Here is a 23941-nt window from a genome sequence, read left to right as displayed (position 1 = left end):
ACACCTACAAAATACAACATCATCAGCTAATGAAAGCACACAACTCTTCTGGACGTCGACGCAGGGCAATTGCAACCTTTGACCCCCACGACCCTGTCTGGGGTGCGAATGTTCCAGACGATCATAAAGTATGGTCCGCTGGAGACAAAGTTGTTCATGCGCTTTTTCCTTGGATCGGAGTTGGAAAACAATCTCTCTTCAGCGAGACACTGAACTATCGTTTTCAATCCTTTGTGAATCTCTCACTGCAAGTCAAAGATGGACAAAATAGAGAGATTCAGGCTATCAGGCTGATGGTCTTGCAAAACAGGATGGTTCTGGACTTGATGACTGCAGCACAAGGTGGTGTGTGCCACATCATTGGAACTTCCTGTTGCACATACATTCCAGGAGATAACGACACGCACATCAAAGATGCCATGGACTCATTGAAGAATTTACAGCAGGCCATGGCGGAGGATAAAATCCCACATCAATGGGATTTCTTTTCATGGCTATTCTCTGGCGCTTGGTGGCAGTTGCTGTTAAAACTTGTGACTCCTGTGCTTGCTGTGCTGGTATTGTTGTGCTTATTTACGTCCTGTGTTATCCCATGTTTGAAGTCTGCTGTGACGAGGATTGTGTCTTCTACCGTAGCACAAGTGCATATACAACTTCTAGGACATGACGGATCTGATGACTATAATGTGCTGCGAAACGTGGATTGCATGTTTAGCTCAGCATTATTTTACGGAAACTTGATGATTTGACCATCGAAAATGCCTCGCAAGTGATGGGGAGAATGATGTATTGTTTCTGTTTTTCTTTTTCTTTTTATTATTTTTTTTATTGATAACATTCTGGTCGCCTAAGGCAGAGGGACCGTGTGAGGCTTTTCCTGCAATTATCTGGCCGCAGGTTTTTAACTCATACAATAACTTTGGACTGGAGTATTGAGGAACAAAAAAAAACTCATCTTCACTAGAAATTATTGTTGTCATGTGTGTTTTCTTAATTGTGTTTGATTGATCGGGGTTTGACATAATCATATGATAAACAGGAGGGATATGTTAGGGTTGATAGATTAGTTTGATCCTATGCTTATGTTGGAATGTAACCTGTAATAAACTCGCTTGTCCTGTCTTAACAAAAGTAGTAGAACAAAGTGCTAAGATCTTTTGAACTGATTGACTAGCTGCAGAGGAAGCAATCAAAGTTGTTTTGTTCACACAACATCGTGAAAGACTGCTGTGCTTTGATCAGCAGGCCAGGGGCTTCGGCCCCATCCTGTCTACTCTGACCCACACTCTCACCCCCGCTCTTTCTCTCAATAAAAATGCTCCTGGAAGAGGCCTGAGTCAGACTTCATTCGATCATCCCTGTACACAAAGCGATGAATGGACTCTCCACCTGCAGGTGCTTAAAAGGACTTACTTGTCTCCTGTTTGGTTCTTGCAAAATAAGTTGGAGTGTGCAAAACTGTAACAGCAGCAGCTTCAGGAGGGACTCCCAGACTTCCTTCTCCCCAGGCACTTCATTCAGCTAATCCCGGGGGACCCCAAGGCGTTCTCAGGCCAGCTGAGAGACATAGTCGCTCCAGCGCGTCCTGGGTCGTCCCCGGGGTCTCCTACCGGTGGGACATGCCCGGAACACCTCCCCAGGGAGGCGTCCAGGAGGCATCCGGATGAGATGCCCGAGCCACCTCATCTAGCTCCTCTCAACGTGGAGGAGTAGCGACTCTACTCCAAGTCTCTCCCGGATGACCGAGCTTCTCACCCTATCTCTAAGGGAGAGCCCGGACATCCTGCGGAGAAAACTCATTTCGGCCGCTTGTATCCGGGATCTCGTTCTTTCGGTCACGACCCATAGCTCGTGACCATAGGTGAGGGTAGGAGCGTAAATTGACCGGTAAATTGAGAGCTTTGCCTTTTGGCTCAGCTCTCTCTTTATCACAACGGACCGGTACAGAGTCGGCATTACTACCGACGCTGCACCGATCCGCCTGTCGATGTCACGCTCCATCCTCCCCTCACTCATGAACAAGACCCCAAGATACTTAAACTCCTCCACTTGGGGCAGGATCTCATCCCCGATCCGGAGAGGGCATTCCACCCTTTTCCGATCGAGGACCATGGACTCGGATTTGGAGGTGCTGACCCTCATCCCGACCGCTTCACACTCGGCTGCGAACCGCTCCAGTGAGAGTTGGAGATCACGGCCTGAAGAAGCCAACGGCACCACGTCGTCTGCAAAAAGCAGAGACGCGATGGTGAGGTCCCCAAACCGGACCCCCTCAACGCCTCTGCTGCGCCTAGAAATTCTGTCCATAAAAGTTATGTTATACAGAATCGGTGACAAAGGGCAGCCTTGGCGGAATTCAACCCTCACTGGGAACGAATCCGACTTACTGCCGGAAATGTGGACCAAACTCTGGCATCGGTGATACAGGGACCGAACCGCCCTTATCAGTCGGCTCGGCACCCCGTACTCCCGAAGCACCCTCCACAGAACCTCCCGAGGGACACGATCGAACGCCTTCTCCAAGTCCATGAAACACATGTGGACTGGTTGGGCAAACTCTCATGCACCCTCGAGGATCCTGCTGAGGGTGTAGAGCTTGTCCACTGTTCCACGGCCAGGACGAAAGCCACACTGCTCCTCCTGAATCCGAGGTTCGACCTCCCGACGGACCCTCCTCTCCAGCACCACTGAATAGACCTTACCGGGGAGGCTGAGGAGTGTTATTCCCCTGCAATTGGAACACACGCTCCGGTCCCCCTTCTTAAAGAGGGGAACCACCACCCCAGTCTGCCAATTGAGAGGCACCGTCCCCAATGTCCACGCAATGTTGTAGAGGCGTGTCAGCCATGACAGCCCCACAACATCCAGAGCCCTTAAGAACTCTGGGCGGATCTCATCCACCCACGGGGCCTTGCCACCAAGGAGTTTTTTAATACATCAGTGACTTCAACCCCAGAGATTGGAGAGCCCGCCTCAGAGTCCCCAGGCCCTTCTTCCACAATAGAAGGCGTGTAGGTGGAATTCAGGAGGTCTTCGAAGTATTCTCCCCACCGACTCACGATGTCCCGAGACGAGGTCAGCAGCACGCCGTCCCCACTGTAAACAGTGTTGATGTTGCACTGCTTCCCCTTCCTGAGACGCCGGATGGCGGACCAGAATTTCCTCGAAGCCGTCCCGAAGTCATTCTCCATGGCCTCGCCAAACTCCTCCCACGCCCGGGTTTTTGCCTCAGCCACCGCCGAAGCCGCGTTCTGCTTAGCCATCCGGTACCTGTCAGCTGCCTCCAGAGTCCCGCAGGCCAGAACGGCCCGATAGGACTCCTTCTTCAGCTTGACGGCATCCCTTACCGCCGGTGTCCACCAGCGGGTTCGGGGATTGCCGCCACGACAGGCACCAACAACCTTACGGCCACAGCTCCGGTTGGCCGCCTCAACAATGGAGGCGCGAAACATGGTCCACTCGGACTCAATGTCCCACGCCTCCCCCGGGACGTGGGAAAAGCTCTGCCGGAGGTGGGAGTTGAAGCTCTTCCTGACAGGGGATTCCGCCAGACGTTCCCAGCAGAAACCCTAAACCCTACCAAATACCCTTTTCCCCTTTTCCTGTTTTCGCATTCCCTAAATAAACAGTATCTGTTGCACATGGTTCATCTTAGTCGTGTTGCACATGGCCGCCATCTCCCTGCTACGGATCTCCGAAGAGGACAAACAAAGTAGCAGTGTCCAAATTCACAGGCAGTGTCCTCCAAGGCCATTTCGAAGGCTGGGTCCTTCGCAGCCCTGGAAGCTCCACCTCCTTGGACCGCATAAGCTGTGGCAAATTTGGACAGGCAGATTATCTCCGTACAAATCAATAGCCAGCGTCCTTCAACGCACAATATGGCGACGATGTGGCTCTTCGTCGCCATCCGATTCTACAACATATTTTATTTTGTCATTGTCAAGCCACGTTTCTGATATAGCTATGATTTGGAATTTATTTATTTTTAGTTATTTATTTTTTTAAAAAGTTTCTATAGGCTATTAAAATGTATGATTGATGTGCATTTTTTATTCTATGTTATAATAGTCGCCTTCCGTGGTCATTCCTAGCTGCACAATACTTCTTTGTACCTATATCGGGACAAAACAAAACGGGAGCATGCTTGGACGACTTCGCATGAGGAACTTGGCATACCTGGCATGTTTTTCGGTTTTTCTTGTTTATTTTTCGCCTGTTGGACTGAAAGGAGGATTTGTTCCGTGTCTAACCGCTGTTCAGGTAACTAATCTATTGTTAAATTAATTCCGTCATTTCCGGACGCCAGTCCCTTTTTAAAGCAACAGGATCCCATATCTGTTTTTGTATTTTGACCCCATTCCTTCAGTTCTTAACACTAGAACAGCGGCTGTTTTGATCTACCTCTAACAGCGGGGTGGGGCAATTGACACTCCATCGATGCGACACGTTACCGTCGCACATCACATGTTGTGCACGTCATGTTATCTCGATCGTCTTGTTCGAGCGCACGCCCCGATAACGTAATTGTGTGAGGATATTGTAGCGGAGTGACGAGTGTAATTGTATCATAGTTTATGGAGAAAAACCATTTAAAAGAGACATTCGACGTGCTATCAAATGAGTCATATTTAAACTTGCGCAATTACGTCGGCATGCGGTCGCGGAGGAAAACGTAAGTTTTGGGGGGAATTTTTAGCAGCATGGGCGATAATTAGAGGTATCAGTGTTTTTTATTTATGTCATCGCTAACACACACTGGGCGATTATTAGAATACGGGCGATAATTAGAATAACTACGGTAACTAATCTATTGTTAGATTAATTCTGTCATTTCCGGACCCCAGTCCCTTCTTAAAGCAACAGGATCCCGGTGTTGAGTAATTCCTTTTCGAGACCCGGGATCAAATTGATCGCGGCCGTTTCAGCGGCTCTTCTTTGCTATAATGATTGGGGCTTTTGTTAACCGCTCGGAATAGATTTAGCTGTCTTTGTTAAGACCGCAGGAACTCGTTTATTTACACTAGCGTGCACCCACACTAGCTGAGCTCAAGTTTTCGAACCAGATTCTGACACTCCCTGATTTCAAGGATTAAAGCTGTCTTCATTTTAAAAAGAACTGAACGGTTTACAGTATGACTATGATAGAGAAACAAAAGAGATTTAAAGCATAAAAGATCAAAATAATCATTAATCAAAATTAAATGATTATAAAGTACAAATTTAATGAATAAGCTTTTTATACCAGTTCAGTTCGGGGGTACTATGCCTGCTTGGTCACGTACCAGTTTTTTTCCATGATGTCATACATTTGCCTCAGACGACCCAAATGCTTCCAGAATAGACTGCACCTGCATCTCGGCCGGTCTCAACCGGATTCAACCAGATGAGGTGACCATGTTCTCAGGGAAGTAGCAATTTTCTCAGGGATGCTTCATCCTGTTTCCCACTTCCAAATCTTGTCAACTGTCCGTCAACTTGACATTTGCAAATCTTTTTTCTCTGACTTGTGTTCCGTCAAACAGCATTTTGTTTAGATCTCAACTGGATGAACGTGACCTCGGGTCACGGTCATGTGTGGGATCTCAGTCTTCTACCACTTAGTATCACCATTAACCCTTTCCACCTCCTTGTCTTCGCTCACATTTATACATTCATGTGTAAATGGAACATCAATATTACATACATGTTTGATACTGAATAAACATCGTGACAATATTAACACATACTTTCACAATAATCAATTTAACACAATCATAACTATGATCGTGGATTCTCGTAGTTAGCAGATTACAACACTCAAGCAGCTTCAAAACGTATTTTGACAAGCTGGTGACCTCTAGGTCAAGCTCAAGCGTGTGATTGCAGTCTTCCACCGACGATATCACTGTCAACCCCTTGTCCTTACTCAACTCTTAACACATTCATGTGTAAATGAAACATCAGTGCTATGATGCTGCTCAAGTTGCTACTAACTATACAATATTGCAAAGCAGAATAAAATAAAGTATATTGCAGCTTACTCTAACTGTGATTAACATGTCGCATTCTCATCCCTAACGATGAGCATGGGCTTCTTTAGTTAGCAAATTAAGATATTAAAGCAGTTTCAAAGTATATTATAGCAAAACAAAATAATATAACATAATCCTAAATTGTGTGTTGCTGTGCTTCAGAACAAGTCTTCATCTAATCGATGACTTTTTAAACTATTAATTTACTATGTTAGGTCAATCTGACTTTGGCACCATCTTCTGGTGAAATTTGGAACGGGAATGGAGGTTTACTGGTTCAACCAACAAATTCCCCTTTACCAATTTAACACTACTTAATTTTGAAGAACTAACTTTTAAGTAACCCTTACTCACGCCCCCTTCTTCAGGTCTTCCACGTCAAGCTTTGAAATTTGGAATTTCACCTTAGCCAATTTGTGTGGGCCAAATCCAATACACACTCACGGACCATCTTTTACCATTCTATCCACGATGTAACTCGACAGCAACATTGTTCACATTTTTTTTCCTCTCATCCGAGGAGTTTTACCTTAAAACATGAAAAAGTGTGCAGTGTGCGTTTCTAGCTGATGTGAACAAATGTTTGGAAGTTGTGTGACAATTTATTATTTATTGTATGCTTATTGTGGGAAGGCGAAAGCCTTCATTGTGTGAAGGTGAAGGCCTTCACACGTTATTCTACTTTTATTCCTCGCACTTTTTTGACATGCTACTATGTCCACATAATTCATTCGATTCACCCCATTCCAGTTTCAACATATTCCAAATGTTCATGTGCTTCCATTTTTTTAATTGAAAATTTTATTAATTATTATTTATTAAATTTCCCAAAATTCACAAATATTCAGCCAAATTTCCCCCATTCATTCTTAATGGCACATTCAACATTTTACGTTTACATTGTTCCCATTTGGAATTCACATCCTTCACCTTATTCAATTCACTTTGGGGAGGATTCTCAACATTCCCAAAATTGCCACGTTTAAAAAATTTCACCTTTAAATTTTCCGTAAAATTTTACAAAATTTCGTTTTTCTGCTGCTATTCAGCTTATGCGTACTGATTCCAATTTATCCCCCTTACCATTCTACAAACCGGATTCGGTTGAAGTTGGGAAATTGTGTAAAATGTAAATAAAAACAAAATACAATGATTTGAAAATCCTTTTCAACCTATATTCAATTGAATACACTACAAAGACAACATATTTAATGCTCAAATTCATAAACTTCATTTTATTTTTCAAATAATAATTAACTTAGAATTTCACGGCTGCAACACGTGCAGTAGAAGTTGGGAAAGGGCATGTATACCACTTCGTTACATCACCTTTCCTTTTAATAACATTCAATAAATGTTTTGGAAGAGAGGAGACTAATTCGCTTAGCTTCTCATGTGAAATTCTTTCCCATTCTTGCTTGATGAACCGCTTCAGTTGTTCAACAGTCTGGGGTGTTCCCTGTCGCATTTTACGCTTCATAATGCGCCACACATTTTCAATGGGAGATAGGTCTGGACTGCAAGCGAGCCAGGGGAGAACCTGAACTCTTTTACTTCGAAGCCACGCTGTTGTAAAACGTGCAGAATGTGGCTTGGCATTATCTTGCTGAAATAAGCAGCGGCGTCCATGAAAAAGACGTTGCTTGGACGGCAGCATATGTTGCTCCAAAATCTGTATGTACTTTTAATTATTTATGTTGCCTCCACAGAAATGTAAGTCACCTATGCCATGGGAACTATTGCACCCCCATTCCATCACAGATGTTGGCTTTTGAACTTTGCGTTGATAACAGTCCGGATGGTCCGCTTCCTATTTGGTCCAGAGGACACAACGTCCAGTGTTTCCAAAAACAATTTGAAAAGTGGACTCATCAGACCACAAAACACTTTTTCATTGTGCATCAGTCCATTTTACATGAGCTCGGGCCCAGAGAACCCGGCGGCGTTTCTGGATGTTGTTCATAAACGGCTTTGCATGGTAGAGTTTTAACCCGCACTTACTGATGTAGTGATGAACTAACTGTATTTACTGACAGTGGTTTTCTGAAGTTTTCCTGAGCCCATTTGGTGATATCCTTCACACACTTATGTCGGTTTTTAAGGCAGTGCTGTCTGAGTGTTCGAAGGTCACGGTCATTCAGTCTTACTTTCCGGCCGTGGCGCTTACGTGCAGTGATTTCACCAGATTCTCTGAACCTTTTGATGATATTATGGACCATAGATGTTGAAAACCCTAAATTCCTTGCAAATTTGCTTTGAGAAATGTTCTTAAACTGTTCAACTATTTTCTCACGCAGTTGTGGACTAAGTGGTGAACCTCGCCCCATCCTTGCTTGTGAATGACTGAGCATGTTTGGTGAGGCTCCTTTTATACCCAATCATGGTACACAATTAACCTGATCACATGTGGGATGTTCCAAATAGGTTTTTGATGAGCTTTTCTCAGCTTTCTCAGTATTTTTTGCCACCTTTCTCAACTTCTACTTGAAGTTTTGCAGCCATTAAATTCGAAGTTAATTATTATTTGGCAAAAAACAATTACGTTTATCAGTTTGAACATTAAATATGCTCTCTTTGTAGTGTATTCAATTGAATAGCGGTTGAGAAGGATTTTCAAATCGTTGTATTTTGGATTTATTTACATTTTACACAATTTCCCAACTTCAACCAAATCCGGTTTGTACATTTCTCCATTACCAGACCCATAGGGGTATTTGGACCCATTCCGCTCTTCCTGTCTAACTTCTACATTTTTCGACCGATTCAACCCGTTCCAACTTTTAACTTTTCACCTTATACTTACCCTAACCCCCACCCCCACTTCCACAGTGCGGCGGCCATCTTGGAGAGACCCAGAAGTGCCACAAAATCAACAGGAAGTGAACCGGAAATGCAGCAAAACAAACAGGAAGTGCCCCAGAATGAATAAGAAGTGCCCCAAATTGAACCGAAAGTACCCCTAACAAACCAGAAGTGTCCAAGATTGAATCAGAAGTGTCCTAAATGGAACCGGAATTGCCCCAAATGGAACTGGAAGTGCCCTAAATTGAATCGGAAGTGCCCCAAACAAACTGGAAGTGCCCTAATTAGACCAAAAGTGCTCAAAACAAAACGGAAGTGGCCTAAATTGAACTGAAAGTGCCCCACATTGAACTGGAAGTGCCCCAATCAAACCAGAAGTGCCCTGAATTGAACTGGAAGTGCCCCAATCATCAAAATATCACATTTTCACCTTTAAAATTCCAAAAAGTTAAGTTTTTTCCTCCTACATTTTTTGACATATTCAACCAATTGCAACTTTAAACTGATCATCTTAAACCTACCTATTCCAAAACATCTGACTTACCAAAATTTCCACATTTTCAATTTTAAAATTTAAAACTTTGCAATACAGTAATTTCTCGTTTATTGCGGATAGTTGTTTCCAAGACCAAGCAATAGGGGAAAATCTGCGAAGTAGTGTCACTTTCTAATTTTTTATCATACATAATTTTTTTGTGTATAAATGTATATTAAATCATATAATTGCATACATTATCATTAAAACATTAATAGTTTCAAACATGGAAATACTATATTAATAGTATAAATGACAACCAGAACATAATGGATAATTATATAACTATAATGCGTGTGTGTGTGTAACATATATAGATGTAGCTAAAGCACGGGGCACCAACACGGTGCCCGCGGGCACCAGGTCGCCCGTGAGGACCACATGAGTTGCCTGAGCTCAGTGGCCTAGTAGTAGAGTGTCCGCCCTGAGACTGGAAGGTTGTGGATTCAAACCACAGCGGGGTCATACCAAAGACTATAAAAATGGGACCCATTGCCTCCCTGCTTGGCACTCAGCATTAAGGGTTGGAATTGGGGGGTTAGATCACCAAATGATTCCCGAGCGCGGCACCGCTGCTGCTCACTGCTCCCCCAGGGGATGGATCAAAATCACATGGGGATGGGTTAAATGCAGAGGACAAATTTCACCACACCCAGATGTGTGTGTGACGATGATCATTGGGACTTTAACTTTAACTGAAGGACTGTTCTAAAAGTAGCTCAAATAACGGCACTTGTCAGTGAGCTGCATCTATTTATTTTACAGTCAAACCTCGGTTTTCGAACGTCCCGGTTCTCGAACAAATCGGAATTCGAACAAAAAATTTGAAATTTTTTTGCTTCGGTTGTCGAACAAAATTCGGAGGTCGAACCTCACGAGATGAGCCGGGAGGACCCGAGAAAACCTGACCGCGCGGCCCGGATGCCGACTGACTCCGTTGTTATTGTATTTTCGTTACTTTGAGGATTGTATTAACCCGTAATCATGCCTCCAAAGAAAGCAAGTGGGAGCAGTAAAGCCATCCTAAAACACAAAGATGCTCTTAAAGCAGGGGTGGGCAATTAATTTTTACAAGGGGCCACATGAAAAACCTAAGTTGTGTAAGAGGGCCACACCTACGATAACTTAAACCTGCTCAATTTTCTTCCATTGTAAAATGCACTAAATTATTTCTTTTAAATAGTTGGTACTGGTAATTAGAAGAATACAATTATTCTGTTTATATTTCTATTAAGCTATGTGAAATTGTGGTGTATAGGTCAAATAATAAAACATTCATTAATCAGTACAATTTATTCTAAACTTCTTTAACTTTTCCTCAAATGACAAAGCCGCTGCACCTCTGGGTGTGAAGTTTGATAAAAAGTCCTTGTTGGGCTTGCAGGTTTGCTAGCAATGCATCAGCCTCTGATGCGCCCTGTTTATCAGACAGATGTATTTTTTCTCATGCTTGGTCGTGTAGTGGCGACTCAAATTATATTCTTTAAACACAGCGACATGTGTACCACAAATCAGGCACACGGCTTTACCTTTCATTTCTGTAAAGAAATACTTGGCAGTCCATGTCTTGTTCAAAACACGGCGCTCCTTGTCAACTTTTCTTTTCTGAGGGTCAGCACACATTTCTCGGGCAGCATTACTTCGCACTGTTCACCTTCACGCACAGCTCACATACACGTACGCTACACGGAAGTGCGACGCCTTTCAAAATAAAAGCAAAATAGTTGTATTGCATGCACGACACAATTTTTTTTAAAATATATTTTAAATTAAGTAGTTATCCAATATAATTTACGATTGGCCTCATGCGGGCCGGACAGAGACGCACAAAGGGCCGGATGTGCCCCGCGGGCCGTAATTTGCCCAAGTCTGTCTTAAAGGAATGCGACAGTGAGCGCTCGTCGCGCTGCGGTTGCGCTGCGCAAATTGCAAATTCTAGTTTTACATTGTTGTTCAATAAATAGTAAGTTAAATGAAAGACTGATCTATGCTGTTCTACTCTATCCAGCTGTATTGACACCTGCTAAAAAATAATGTAATATTTGGTAATGCAATAATTACTTTCCCTAGCAACTAGCTACATTTATGAAGGAGTAATTCAGTTACTAATTCAACAGTTAGTACGTATACTGTATATTAATGGTGTCAGTTAAACGTTTTATTTACACGATTAATCCAACCCACTTTTATTGTCATTCATTTCTTTAATTGCGCAATTAAGGCTCATTTTGGACGAATAAAATGTGTACTCTTTTCACGTACTGTTGCCATAGCAAAACTACAACACTTTCTAGCAGTGTTCTCTCTTTTTCTCTTTATTTCCTTCTTTTCTCCTTTTTCTTTCTGTCTTTTTGTCCATTCGGCGATGCTGGTGCCTTCTACCACACCTCGGTATCGCTTTGGATGTGATTTTCTTTTTTTTTTTTCCCTGGCACCGGGATGGCTGCGCACATCGGTCGAGACCGGCGTACCTCTACGACGGCTTCCTGCTTATCCGGCTGACGCTGACCGGGTCCCTTGCCTTGCACCCGCGACCCCTGTGCTCCCTCGTGCTCGTCAGAACCAGCGACCTTCGCCGTGCTAGCCCCGTGGTGACCATCTGCACGTGACCCGACTGGGTGCCCAGGGTTACGCTGCTCACACGTTTGCCTGCTTTGTGATGTTTTCACCGATTCACAACCACGGTCCATTGGGTGCCGTTGAACTGGACTACCTTTACACCTGTCTGTGGACCCCGTGGAGGCTATTTTGTGTGTTTTGGGGTGTTTTCTGATATTGAGGGGTGCTGGTTGGGCACTGTTACTTTTTTCTTTTGTCTTTTTGCTTTGCTTTGCTTTGCTTTGCTTTGATGGCTTTTATCTTTCGCACTTTCTGGCTTTCTTTGTGGCGCCGTTGTATGGCAGCCTTATGAGGGCCTATTGAGTTGCACTCATGCCATCTGTGTGTCTTTTGTAAACCCGCTCTGTGGTATGGATACTGCTGGGGCCTGAATTTCCCTGAAGGAGTACTCCCAAGGGATTAATATAGTTGAGTCTAAGTCTAAGGATCTTGGGAGACTGCAATAAACATCAAGCACTGCTTGATAAGCAGATATTGCATCCATTTTAGAAATAAAAGCAGGTGGTCTGTTCTTTCTTTCTTGAGAAATCAGTATGGGTTATTATGGGGAATTGAGACCATTATATTGCTGCTAAGCTCAAAACAAACTTTACAAATGGTTTGTTGCACTACAGCAGGGGTCTCAAATTCCAGTCCTAGAGGGCAGCATTCCTATGTTTTCCAAGTTTACCTCGTTGAACACACCTGATTCAAATGATTCATCCTCACATTCTGCAGGAGCCTGATAATTGAATCAGGTGTGTTTAACAAGGGAAACTTGGAAAACATGTAGGAATGCGGCCCCAGAGGACTGGAGTTAGAGACAGGCTGTCCTTGTGTACATTTCATATGCATGTTGTATTTTTTATATTGCCCAAACTTTGAATTCTAAGAATAGACTGTTGAGGGGCTATTTGTGTGACTTTATATGTATATATTTAATCCAATTCATTAAAAACATTTCTGCATAAAAAAACAATGAATCCTCTTCTTCATATTAAGGGTATCAACATTTGCTCAAATAATGGCACACAATATACAGCCATCCATTTTCTATACTGCTTGTCCCCACGGGGGTCACGTGTGTATGTGTATCTAAGTATGTATGTACAGGACTGTCTCAGAAAATTAGAATATTGTGATAAAGTTCTTTAGTTTCTGTAATGCAATTAAAAAAACAAAAAATGTCATACATTCTGGAGTTATTAGACTTAGACTTAGACTTAGACTTAGACTCAACTTTATTAATCCCTTACAAATCAACTGAAATATTGCAAGCCTTTTATTATTTTAATATTGCTGATTATGGCATACAGCTTAAGAAAACTCAAATATATCTCAAAATATTAGAATATCATGAAAAGGTATACTAGTAGGGTATTCAACTAATCACTTGAATCGTCTAATTAACTCGAAACACCTGCAAGGGTTTCCTGAGCCTTGAAAAACACTCAGCTTGGTTCAGTAAACTAAATCACAAGTATGGGGAAGACTCCTGATCTGACTGCTGTCCAGAGGACCATCATTGACACCCTCCATCAGGAGGGTAAGACACAAAAAGAAATTTCTCAAAGAGCAAGCTGTTCACAGAGTGCAGTTTCAAAGCACATCCACAAAAGGTCTGTTGAAAGGGGGAAATGTGTCAGGAAACGCTGCAAAACCAAGAAAGATGACCGAAGCCTTAACTGAATTGTGAAGAAGAGTCGCTTCCAGAATTTTAAGGAGCTTCAAAGACAGCTGGAGTCCAGGTATCAAAAGCCACTGTACACAGACGTGTCCGGGAAATGGGCTACAATAGCCTTATTCCCATGGTCAAGCCACTTCTGAACTCAAGACAACGGAAGAAGCGTCTGACTTGGGCTATGGAAAAGAAGCACTGGACAGTTCCAGAGTGGTCCAAAGTCCTCTTTTCATACGAAAGCAAGTTTTGTATTTCATTTGAAAGTCAAGGCACCAGAGTCTGGAAAAAGGCTGGAGAGGAGTAAAATCCAAGTTGCTTGAAATCCAGTGTGAAGTTCCCACAGTCAGCGATGGTTTGGGGAGCCATGTCAGCTGCTGGTGTTGGTCCACTGTGTTTCATCAAGTCCAGAGTAAATGCAGATTTTAGAGCACTACATGCTTCCGTCTGCTGAAAAGTCAAAGTCAAAGTCAAAGTCAGCTTTATTGTCAATTTCTCCACATGCCAAAGACACACAAAGAAACCGAAATTTCGTTCCCCCCTATCCCACGGTGACAAGACATGGCTCACAACAGACAAACAAGTAACAAGTATAACAAAAGCGTGCTGAATAAATAATGAATAAATAACACAACAATAAATAAATAAATAAGAGGAGCAGAAAAAAAAGGAGCAAGTGCGCGTACAGCAGACATTCCAGAAAATAGCGCAACAGTGCCACACGCTACGCAGAAGGGGGTAGCGAGTTCAGGGCCCTAACAGCCTGGGGAAAGAAGCTGTTGGCAAGTCTGGTGGTGCGGGAGCGCAGGCTCCTGTACCTCTTCCCAGAGGGCAGAAGGTCAAACAAAGAGTGAGCCGGGTGACTCACATCTCTGGCAATCGAGGTTGCCTTGCGGGTGAGATGGGAGGTGTAAATGTCCTTCAGGGAGGGGAGCGAAGCACCAATAATCTTACCAGCCGTATTCACTATGCGCTGCAGGGCCTTCAAGTTCTGTTCAGTGCAGTTACCACCCCAGACAGCGATGCAACTGGTGAGGACGCTCTCAATGGTGCCACGGTAGAATGTAGACAGGACTGCCTGAGGAGCACATGCACGCCTGAGCTTCCGCAGGAAGGACAGGCGGCGCTGAGCTTTCTTTGCCAGTGACGAGGTGTTTGCGGACCAGGAGAGGTCCTCACTGATGTGCACCCCCAGGAACTTGGTGCAGCTCACCCTCTCCACCACAGCACCATCGATGATCAGCGGCAGGTGTGTTGTGTGACCCTTCCGGAAGTCAACAATGATTTCCTTGGTCTTATTAACGTTCAGCAGGAGGTTGTTGTCCCTGCACCACGTGGTCAGAAGGTCAACCTCCGACCTGTACCGAGTCTCGTCGCCCTTTGTGATGAGACCCACCAGAGTCGTGTCGTCAGCAAACTTCACTATGCGGTTGTCGCTGTAGGTCGCAGTGCAGTCATGCGTCAGCAGGCTGAAGAGTAATGGACTGAGCACGCAGCCCTGGGGGGTCCCCGTGCTCAGCGTGATGCTGGCGGAGATTTTGTCGCCAACACGCACCACCTGAGGCCTCTGACAGAGGAAGTCCAGTATCCAGTTGCAGAGGGAGGTACTGAGGCCCAGCTCGTCGAGTTTGCAGATGAGTCGCTGCGGCACAATGGTGTTGAAGGCAGAGCTGAAGTCCACAAACAGCAACCTCACATATGAGTCCTTTCTCTCCAGATGGGTGAGGGCCGAGTGGAGGGCAGAGCAGATGGCATCCTCAGAGGACCGCTTGGCACGGTACGCAAACTGGAAAGGGTCAATGGTGGGGGGGAGAACGGACTTGATGTGCTCCATGACCAGCCGCTCAAAGCACTTCATGATGATGGGCGTCAGTGCCACAGGGCGGTAGTCATTGAAGCAGGACGGTGCAGGTTTCTTCGGCACAGGAACGATGGTGGCAGCCTTGAAACACGAGGGGACGATGGCCTGCTGCAGGGAAACGTTAAAGATGTCCGTGAAGACACCCGACAGCTCCCCAGCGCAGTCCTTCAGCGCTCGACCCGGGATGTTGTCAGGGCCCGCCGCCTTACGGGTGTCAATAGCGGCGAGCGCCCTCCTCACACCGTCGGGACAGGTCGGCCCTCGCTCTGAAAGCCTTGTCTCTGGCCCTCAACAGTCTGAGGACATTTTTCATCTGGCACCTGCCCACAGTGCCAAATGAGCTAAAGCATCCTGGGCATCTATAACACCTCAGCAATGCCACAGGCTGATTTTTTTTTTACTTGGTCTGAAGAAATATTCTAATATTTTGAGATAGGATATTTTGATATTTTTTCTTAAGCTGTATTCATGTCATTACTAGAATTGCAAATTGTCTTCACTTTTAATAATATATGTATATTTTAATTTGACCAGTTTTTACTGATTTCAAAAGGAGTTACTTGCCAGTTTGTTTTGTAGCTTTTACTGTATATAATATAAGGTGCTCATACATTTATTTGGGTTGACAGTCATAATGGCCTTCCGAAAGAAGCTATGACTACAATGCGGCCTGCGAAAAAAATTAGTTTGACACCCCTACTGTATGCCATAATCAGCAATATTAGAATAATAAAAGGCTTGCAATATTTCAGTTGATTTGTTATGACTCCAGAATGTATGACTTTTTTGTTTTTTTAATTGCATCACAGAAAACAAAGAACTTTATCACAATATTCTAATCTTCTGAGACAGTCCTGTATGTATGTATGCATGCATGCGCGCATGGTTACACTTTTCGACAATCTTGGAGACTCCAAGTGCACAATAAAATCAATATACCGTATTTTCCGGATTATAAATCACTGTTTTTTTCATAGTCTGGCCAGGGGGACTGCGATTTATAATCAGGAGCAATTTATATGTGAAATTAGTAACACATTATTACTTGATTATTAACACATTACTTACTCACGAGTATAGTTGATCACTTCACATGTTATTTACACTTTAAACCGCATGAGGTCGCGCTTGGCCTGTGGATTAATTGGAACCGCAACTGACAATGAGTCTGAATCCATTCACTGACTTCCAGAGTCAGGATTTGTTTATAACACAGAGGACAGATATTGACACAGAGAACGAACATTTCAATGGATTTAATGATTTGGAGTGACACGGATGGTTTGATAAACTTATTTATGTTATAGTTATTTGATATATAGTTTATTTAGTATAGCAACTTGTATATTTGCAGAGTTCAGTCGTTTCCGATTGCCAAGGGGGGCCGTGAAAGCAGCAGGGCGGAGGAAATGTAAAGAGGCGCTTTGTTAGAGTGAGGCTACACCAGGGGTGGGCAAGCTTTTTGACTTGCGGGCCAAATTGGGTTCTAAATTTTGACCAGGGGGGCCAAACCAGGAGCAGATGGATGTAGTGTTTGTGTGAAGCAATATAAACGACATGTAAAGGTCATTGCATAAAAGGTTTTGGTCTTTAGTAGGTAGTAAAGCATAGATATTCCAAAAAAGCTTTTTGAAAACAAATACATTTATTAACAGCATTAAAAAAAATATTTCACCCAAAAACTGTTATCAGTGATTCTCATTAAATACGACACTGTTATTATGAATAACAGTTTCCATCACTTCATCGCCTGCAGGTCAGATTTATGAACATTTTTCATCTTATGAGGCAAAATCACATCAAACGGCAAACATTCTGACCAAATACATCATCTTGAAGAATCAGTGAAAGAATACATCTAAATAAAGAAATCAAAACGGAAACCCGGTGACGGATATCTGAAAACTAGAGCAGAGCTTAAATTCACAAACACCTGGTAACAGAGGTGAGGAAATGGGAAACACGTCCTTAAAGTCGGCCTTAAGAACATTAAAAGTTAAGATGAATTGCAAACAGGTGGTGCATCAATATCCTTGAGCATCCTGCATTGTTTGAAAATGAGAATGATCGCTAGTTTCAATCGCTGCTATTTGTACAAATTATATTCAAAATGCTTTTTTTTTTTTTTTTTTTTACAACAAACTTGAAAAGCTCCCCTTCATTTTCATTTGTTGTTGGTCCCACTTTTTTTTTGCTAGTGCATCATAGTCTGGAGTAAAATTTGTTGTGGCAATTCTTGGGATAGACCCGAGGTGTTGGTCCGTTAACCTAGATCTGTGACAGGTTGATGTTGATGTTCATGTGGCTGAACGTCACGTCGCGTAGGTCGAGTGAAATTGTCCACTCTTTTTTTAAACACTCGGCTCTCGGTGTCCGCCTTTCTTTTCCCTGGGCCACTCATTTTAATGGAAGGATTCCAGGGGAAGGTTTGTGGGTAAAACGGCGTAAAACGGTATCTGAAAACTCAGCGCGCGAATTACGACAATGCTGTCGTCCGAGCCCGCACTCATAATTCAGCACTGATAGAAATAGAGCACGGAGTGCGGCGTGTCCGTACTACTGAGTACGTACACTCACTTGTGAGTGTGCACCGAGCTTTCTGACACGGCTTCTGGTAATAAATGCGCAGGCGGTTCCCCATCTACTGGGGGAACACAGTCATTGCAGGGAAAATGACTGGAAAAAATTGTTTAATAATACAATTTATTCAGGGTTGGCAGGCCGGATTAAACAGCCCCGTGGGCCAGATGTGGCCCGCGGGCCGTAGTTTGCCCATGTCTGGGCTACACACATTGTGTGTTGGCTCGTATGTTGAACTCTTGTTTTGTGAAATAAAGAGCCAGTTACCAAACCCACGACTTGCCTGGTACTTGGGTAGTAACGCTACAATATAGTTATTTAGATCTGTGGAATAATTGGAGCCGCAACTGACGACGAGTCTGACGTCAGCGCCGCATGTCCTTCCAGAGTCAGCAGTGTTTTTTTGGTTGGTTTTTATTAAGTGACACAAAGGACGAAGATTTCGATGGATTTAATGATTTGGAGTGACACGAGTGGTTCGATAAAATTTTTTATTATGTTATAGTTATTTGAGATATAGTTTATATATAGTTATAGAGGCCTGCGGAATAATTTGAATTGCAACTGACGACGAGTCCGACATCAGCACCACATGCACTTCCGGTTGTTTACTCAAAGGACGAAGATTTCGATGGATTTAATGATCTGGAATCACACGGATGGTTTGATAAACATGTTGCTTATGTTATAGTTATTTGAATAACTGTTAATGTTACGTCAGGTACGTTCTCAGCTCCTCGTTTGTGTTTGTCACTTTATCATACCATATTGTTTAGCCTGTTGTTGCCTTTTCATGTCTGTTCTTGGTGTTGAATTTTGTCAGATAAAGTTCTCCCAAAAATGCGACTTGTACTCCGGTGGGACTTATATATGTTTTTTTTTCTCCTTTATTGTGCATTTTATGGCTGGTGCGACTTGTACTTCAGAGCGACTTATAGTCCAGAAAATACGGTAAAAGCAAAAAAGTGGATTTTCCATTATATGTCTCTAAAACGCAAATTAACTGCCAAAGATTTGAGAAAACTCAAAGCTACCAGGCACCGATTATTCTTCAGTGCTACCATATCACGGAACTTCAATCTACCCAGTGCCCAGAAATGTGAAGGTGTTTAGTGCTCAGAGACATGGCCAAGGTATGGAAAGCTGACACCTGATGGCCACTGAACAAGACATACATGTTAAAACATGAAGACTGGGTCAGGGAATATCAGTAGACAGATTTTAGAAAGATCGGGACTGATGAGATCAGAGTGGCTCCTGATGGACCAGTTGGACCCGTGGCTGGATCAGTAACGGCCACAGAACTCCACTTCAAATCAGACACTAGCAAGGTGAAGGCGGGGTATTGGTATGGGCTGGTATTATTTAAGATGAGCTGGTTAGACTTTTTCGAGTTAAATTTGGACTTAAAATAACTCTAAAATCAAAACAAAAATTAATTCAAATTGACCAACTGCCAGGTTTTAGAAGACACTTCAAGAAGTGGTACAGTTGAAAGTTTGCATCTTTCAAGAAGACCATCATTTTTATGTAGGAAAATATTTCGTTGCATGCATCGGTCTCCACTTGGTAGCTTGCCAGGAAAGGCCTTAAAGATCACGGAAGACTTCTTCACCTGACCTATTGAGAATTTGTAGCCCCTTTCTAAACGGGAGATTTACTCTGAAGGAAAACAGAACACCTCTCTGAACATCAAGAAACTGGTTACTGTTGAACAAAAACTTATTCATCAACAGATCAAGAAGCTCACAGACTCCATGGATGGAAGTTGTATAAATGTTATTAAAAAGGAGAGTGGCTATATTGGTCACTAATTTTCTTTTAAATGTTAATTTGTCAATGTTTAGTTTTTTATTATTATTCTCACTTTAACAAATGCAAATAACAAGTGAGATGGGAACGTTTCCATTTTTGCTTTACTTGCATAATAATTCTGCACACTAATAGTTGCCTAGTAATTGTGCACACATAAATTTCCCAAGACAGCCAGAATCTCACTTTTACTCTTAAATATTCAAGTTTAAGATTCATTAACATTTTGACTGACTGAGAGCACTGTAGTTGTTCAAAAACAAAATTAATCCTCAAATATACGATTTGCCTAATAATTCTGCACACAGTATGGAGGCAAAAAGGTAATTTGCTCTTGATTTTAAAATTTGAATTAATATATCTACTATGTAACTTAGTTCAGACAGTATACTAACCTCAACTGCACTTTGTCTTCGATTTTGTGGAAAGTCTTAAACATCCAGAAATTTCACATTTGAAAAATGTCGTAAAAATCTGTGATCCGTTTGGATGAACAAAAAACACAATTTCCCTTCTGAAGAGTTTGGCAGTGAGTGAGATGTGGCACATTTTGTGTTTGTGTGCCTGAATGTGTTGCAACGTTTAGGAGATGATTTAGGAGATGCCATAATTTTCTGTGCCTGTTTTCTGATGATAAGCCTGTTTATGGGGTGATGCTCAAACCTAAGTCACTCTTCATCTTCTTAAAACACTCATGTTTAGCACTCCCACATCACAAAAGACATGCTCTGCATACTTTTAATATCGCTGGCCACAGTATAATTGCCTAAGTTGTGTCAATGTTTTTGGAAAACAAGAATAAAAAACATTTTTAGAATGCACACTGGTATTTTTATTGGGTCTTTTTGCTTTTGCTTACTTGTTGACCCACCCTTGATGAAGTTTTTGTCAGTGTCGATATATGAATACCAATGTGTGTTTCAAAAAAATCTGTTTTTTTTTTCTTGTTTTTTAAAAACAAACACGACAAAGGGCAATTATGCTACACAGGGAGCGATACAGTAAAAAATTATTTTGATCTTATTACTCTCTTTTGATAACACAACATAAAATTTGAACCTGCATTTCCAACACAACATAAAATTTAAACCTGCATTTCCAAGAAGTTTATTGATCTAAACCAAGTATGTTTTTGTAAAGTGGATGGATGCGTTGCAATGTTTAATCATAATAATAATAATACATTTTATTCATAAGGAGCCTTTCAAGGCACTCAAGGTTGCCATACAAACATAAAATAGCATACACAATTAAAATAAAAAGAAAACAAAAACGTTAAAAACATGACCGAGAGATTAAACACAATTTTCTCTGCCTGCTCTCTGATGATAAGCCTGTTTATGGGGATGCTCAAACCATAGTCACTATTTATCTACTAAAAACACTCATGTTTAACACTCCCACATTACAAAAGTCATGCTCTACATAATTATAATATATGCCACATAACATAATTGCCCAAGTTATATGACAATATTTTTGGAAAATAAGACAAAACAATTTTTAGATCGCATATTGATATTTGTAATGGTCTTTTGGCTTTTGCTTACTTGTTGACCCACCCTTGTTGACTTTTACCAATGTGTGTTTTAAAAAAAAAGTTTTTTTTTTCTTGTTTGCTGAAAACAAACATAATTTATTATTAATTATGCTACACAGCAAATTAATTTTTATCTGACTACATAAAATGTAAATGTGCATATCCAAGAACTTTACTGATCTAGATTAAGCATGTATTTGTAAAGTGAATTTTAAATCTCTTAAACTGTTATGCAAGACATTTAAAAAAAAAAAAAAACTAGTAGTTTAATTGAATTATGTTCATTTTTCTTTCAATGCCAAAAATAGAGTCCTCTTTTCAAGATCAGTCAATAATAATATGATTGTGGGATTCTCAAAGTGAAAAATTGTAAAATAACTATTAACTTTATTTCTGACATCCAGAAAAACAATCCAGCCTGCTCTCTGGTGATAAGCCTGTTTATGCGGTGATGCTCAAACCATAGTCACCATTTATCTATTTAAAAACACTCATGTTTAACACTCCTACATCACAAAAGACATGGTTTACATAATTTTAATATCACTGGCTACATAGCATAATTGCCTAAGTTATATGACAATATTTTTAGAAAATAAGAAAAAACAATTTCTTTTTTCTTTTCTTTTTGCTTTTGCTTACTTGTTGAACCACCCTTGTTGAATTTTTTGTCACAGTATTGATGAAAAAAATACCAATGTGTGTTTTAAAAATATAGTTTTTTATCTTGTTTGCTGAAAACAAACATAACAGGTATTTAATTATTAATTAATTAATTGTATTAATTGTATCAGTAAATGATACATTAAAATAATTATCTGACTTATTACTCTCTTTTGATAACACTACATAAAATTTAAACCTGCATTTCCAAGAACTTTACTGATCTAGACTAAGTATACATTTGTAAAGTGAATTTTAAATCCCTTAAAGTTATGCAAGACATTTAAAAAAAAAAAAAACTAGTAGTTTAATTGAATTATGTTCATTTTTCTTTCAATGCCAAAATTAGATTCCTCTTTTCAAGATCAGTCAATAGTATGATTGTGGGATTCTGAAAGTGAAGGTTGGTAAAATAACTTTTACTTTTATTTCTGCCATACAGAAACACAATCCAATACGACTTCTCAAGGTGAGTCAATCTCAAGTAGGAGCAGAGGAGTCCTGAAGGTTAATTTGCTTTTTTTTAATTAGGGCCCGAGCAGCGACTCCTCCAAGGTTGTTTATGTAGAAATTATTACTATAATTATGATAATGTTGTTTATTTATAATTAGGGCTTCAGTAGCGACTGCTGCGAGGTCCTTGTTTTTTTTGTAGGAATATATCTTTTTCTTTTTTTCTCCCTAAAGGAATCACATTTTGGACATCCTGATCATGCACAAAAACTCACCAAATTTTGCACACTCATCGGACCTAATGAAAATACTGATATTTTCAGGTTGTCATAGGCGACACAGTAAAACACTGGTTAGCACAGTTCAGATGTTGCGGGTTTGATTCCACCTCCGGGCCTCCCTGTGTGGAGTTTGCATGTTCTCCCCGTGCCTGCGTTTCTCTGGGCACTCCGGTTTCCTCCCACTTCCCACAACATGCATGGTAGGCTGACCCAAATAAACCAGAGGTGACCTAATTTAAACCGGAAGTGACCTAAATTAAACCGGAAGTGTCTCAAATAAACCGGAAGTGACCTCAACTAAACCGGGAGTTACTCCAAACAAACCGGAAAAGCCCCAAATAAACCAGAAGTGACCTTTTTTAACTGGAAGTGACCACAAACAAACTGGAAGTGATCTCAACTGAACTGCCGACGTGCCCCAAATAAACCGGAAGTGTCCTCAACTAAACAGGTAGTGCCCCAAATGAAACCGTAAGTGATTTACATTATACCGGAAGTGCCTCAAATAAACCGGAAGTGACCTCAGTTGACCGGAAGTGCCCCCATTTAAACCGGAAGTGACCCCATACAAACCAGAAGTGCCCCAAATAAACAAGAAGTGCCTTCATTTTTCAACAAATGGTCTAACTTTTACAATTTTTGTCAGATTCAATCCGTTTCAACTTTAGAATTCCAAAGTGAACCTTTTGAACCCGTAGTTTGCGGGCTCGACTGGGGAAACATGTCACCGGGACGAGCGTCTTGACCTGAATGAATTGATCATCGATAAAACCATTTTTTTTTTTTTTTTTTCTGTGCGGCTTGGCAGCCCGGTACCAAGTGGTGGTTGGGGACCACTGTATTAAACAACTTCCCACTTACCAAAAATTCAAAATTTTCAATTCCGAAATTCCCGCCAAATTCAACAAAATTTCGTTTGTCTGATTCTGATTCTTGGCAGGCCATCTGAAGGACATTAAACCATGCACCAATTATCCTCATCTGTGAAACTTCAGCCTCGTGAAGGGAGGACACAACCACTCTTGAATTATCGCCGCAGCAGGATTGGGATGACCAACCTCAAACACAATTATCATCATGGCGGCCAACAACAAAGAACACAAACTGCAAAGCCCACCATTTTGATG

At 41.8% G+C, this 23941-nt stretch overlaps 1 long non-coding RNA gene across 4 annotated transcripts in view; it reads right to left on the bottom strand.

Annotated features, from left to right (window-relative positions):
* The window catches only part of LOC125978125 (uncharacterized), a 97544-nt gene extending 77080 nt beyond the window's left edge, over positions 1 to 20464 (bottom strand). For 2 of the 4 annotated variants that reach the window (XR_011087813.1, XR_011087815.1), the window contains exon 1: positions 20273 to 20463. This is a non-coding gene — a long non-coding RNA (uncharacterized lncRNA). Of the gene's footprint in view, positions 1 to 20272 lie in introns of all 4 variants that reach the window. The other 2 variants (XR_011087814.1, XR_011087816.1) reach the window with 2 other exon arrangements.
* Between the last annotated feature and the right edge of the window lie 3477 nt (positions 20465 to 23941).

This window comes from Syngnathus scovelli, chromosome 12 (genome assembly GCF_024217435.2).
Source record: "Syngnathus scovelli strain Florida chromosome 12, RoL_Ssco_1.2, whole genome shotgun sequence".
In the NCBI taxonomy this organism is placed as follows: Eukaryota; Metazoa; Chordata; class Actinopteri; order Syngnathiformes; family Syngnathidae; genus Syngnathus; species Syngnathus scovelli.
This window is presented reverse-complemented; position numbering and strand designations above follow the sequence as displayed.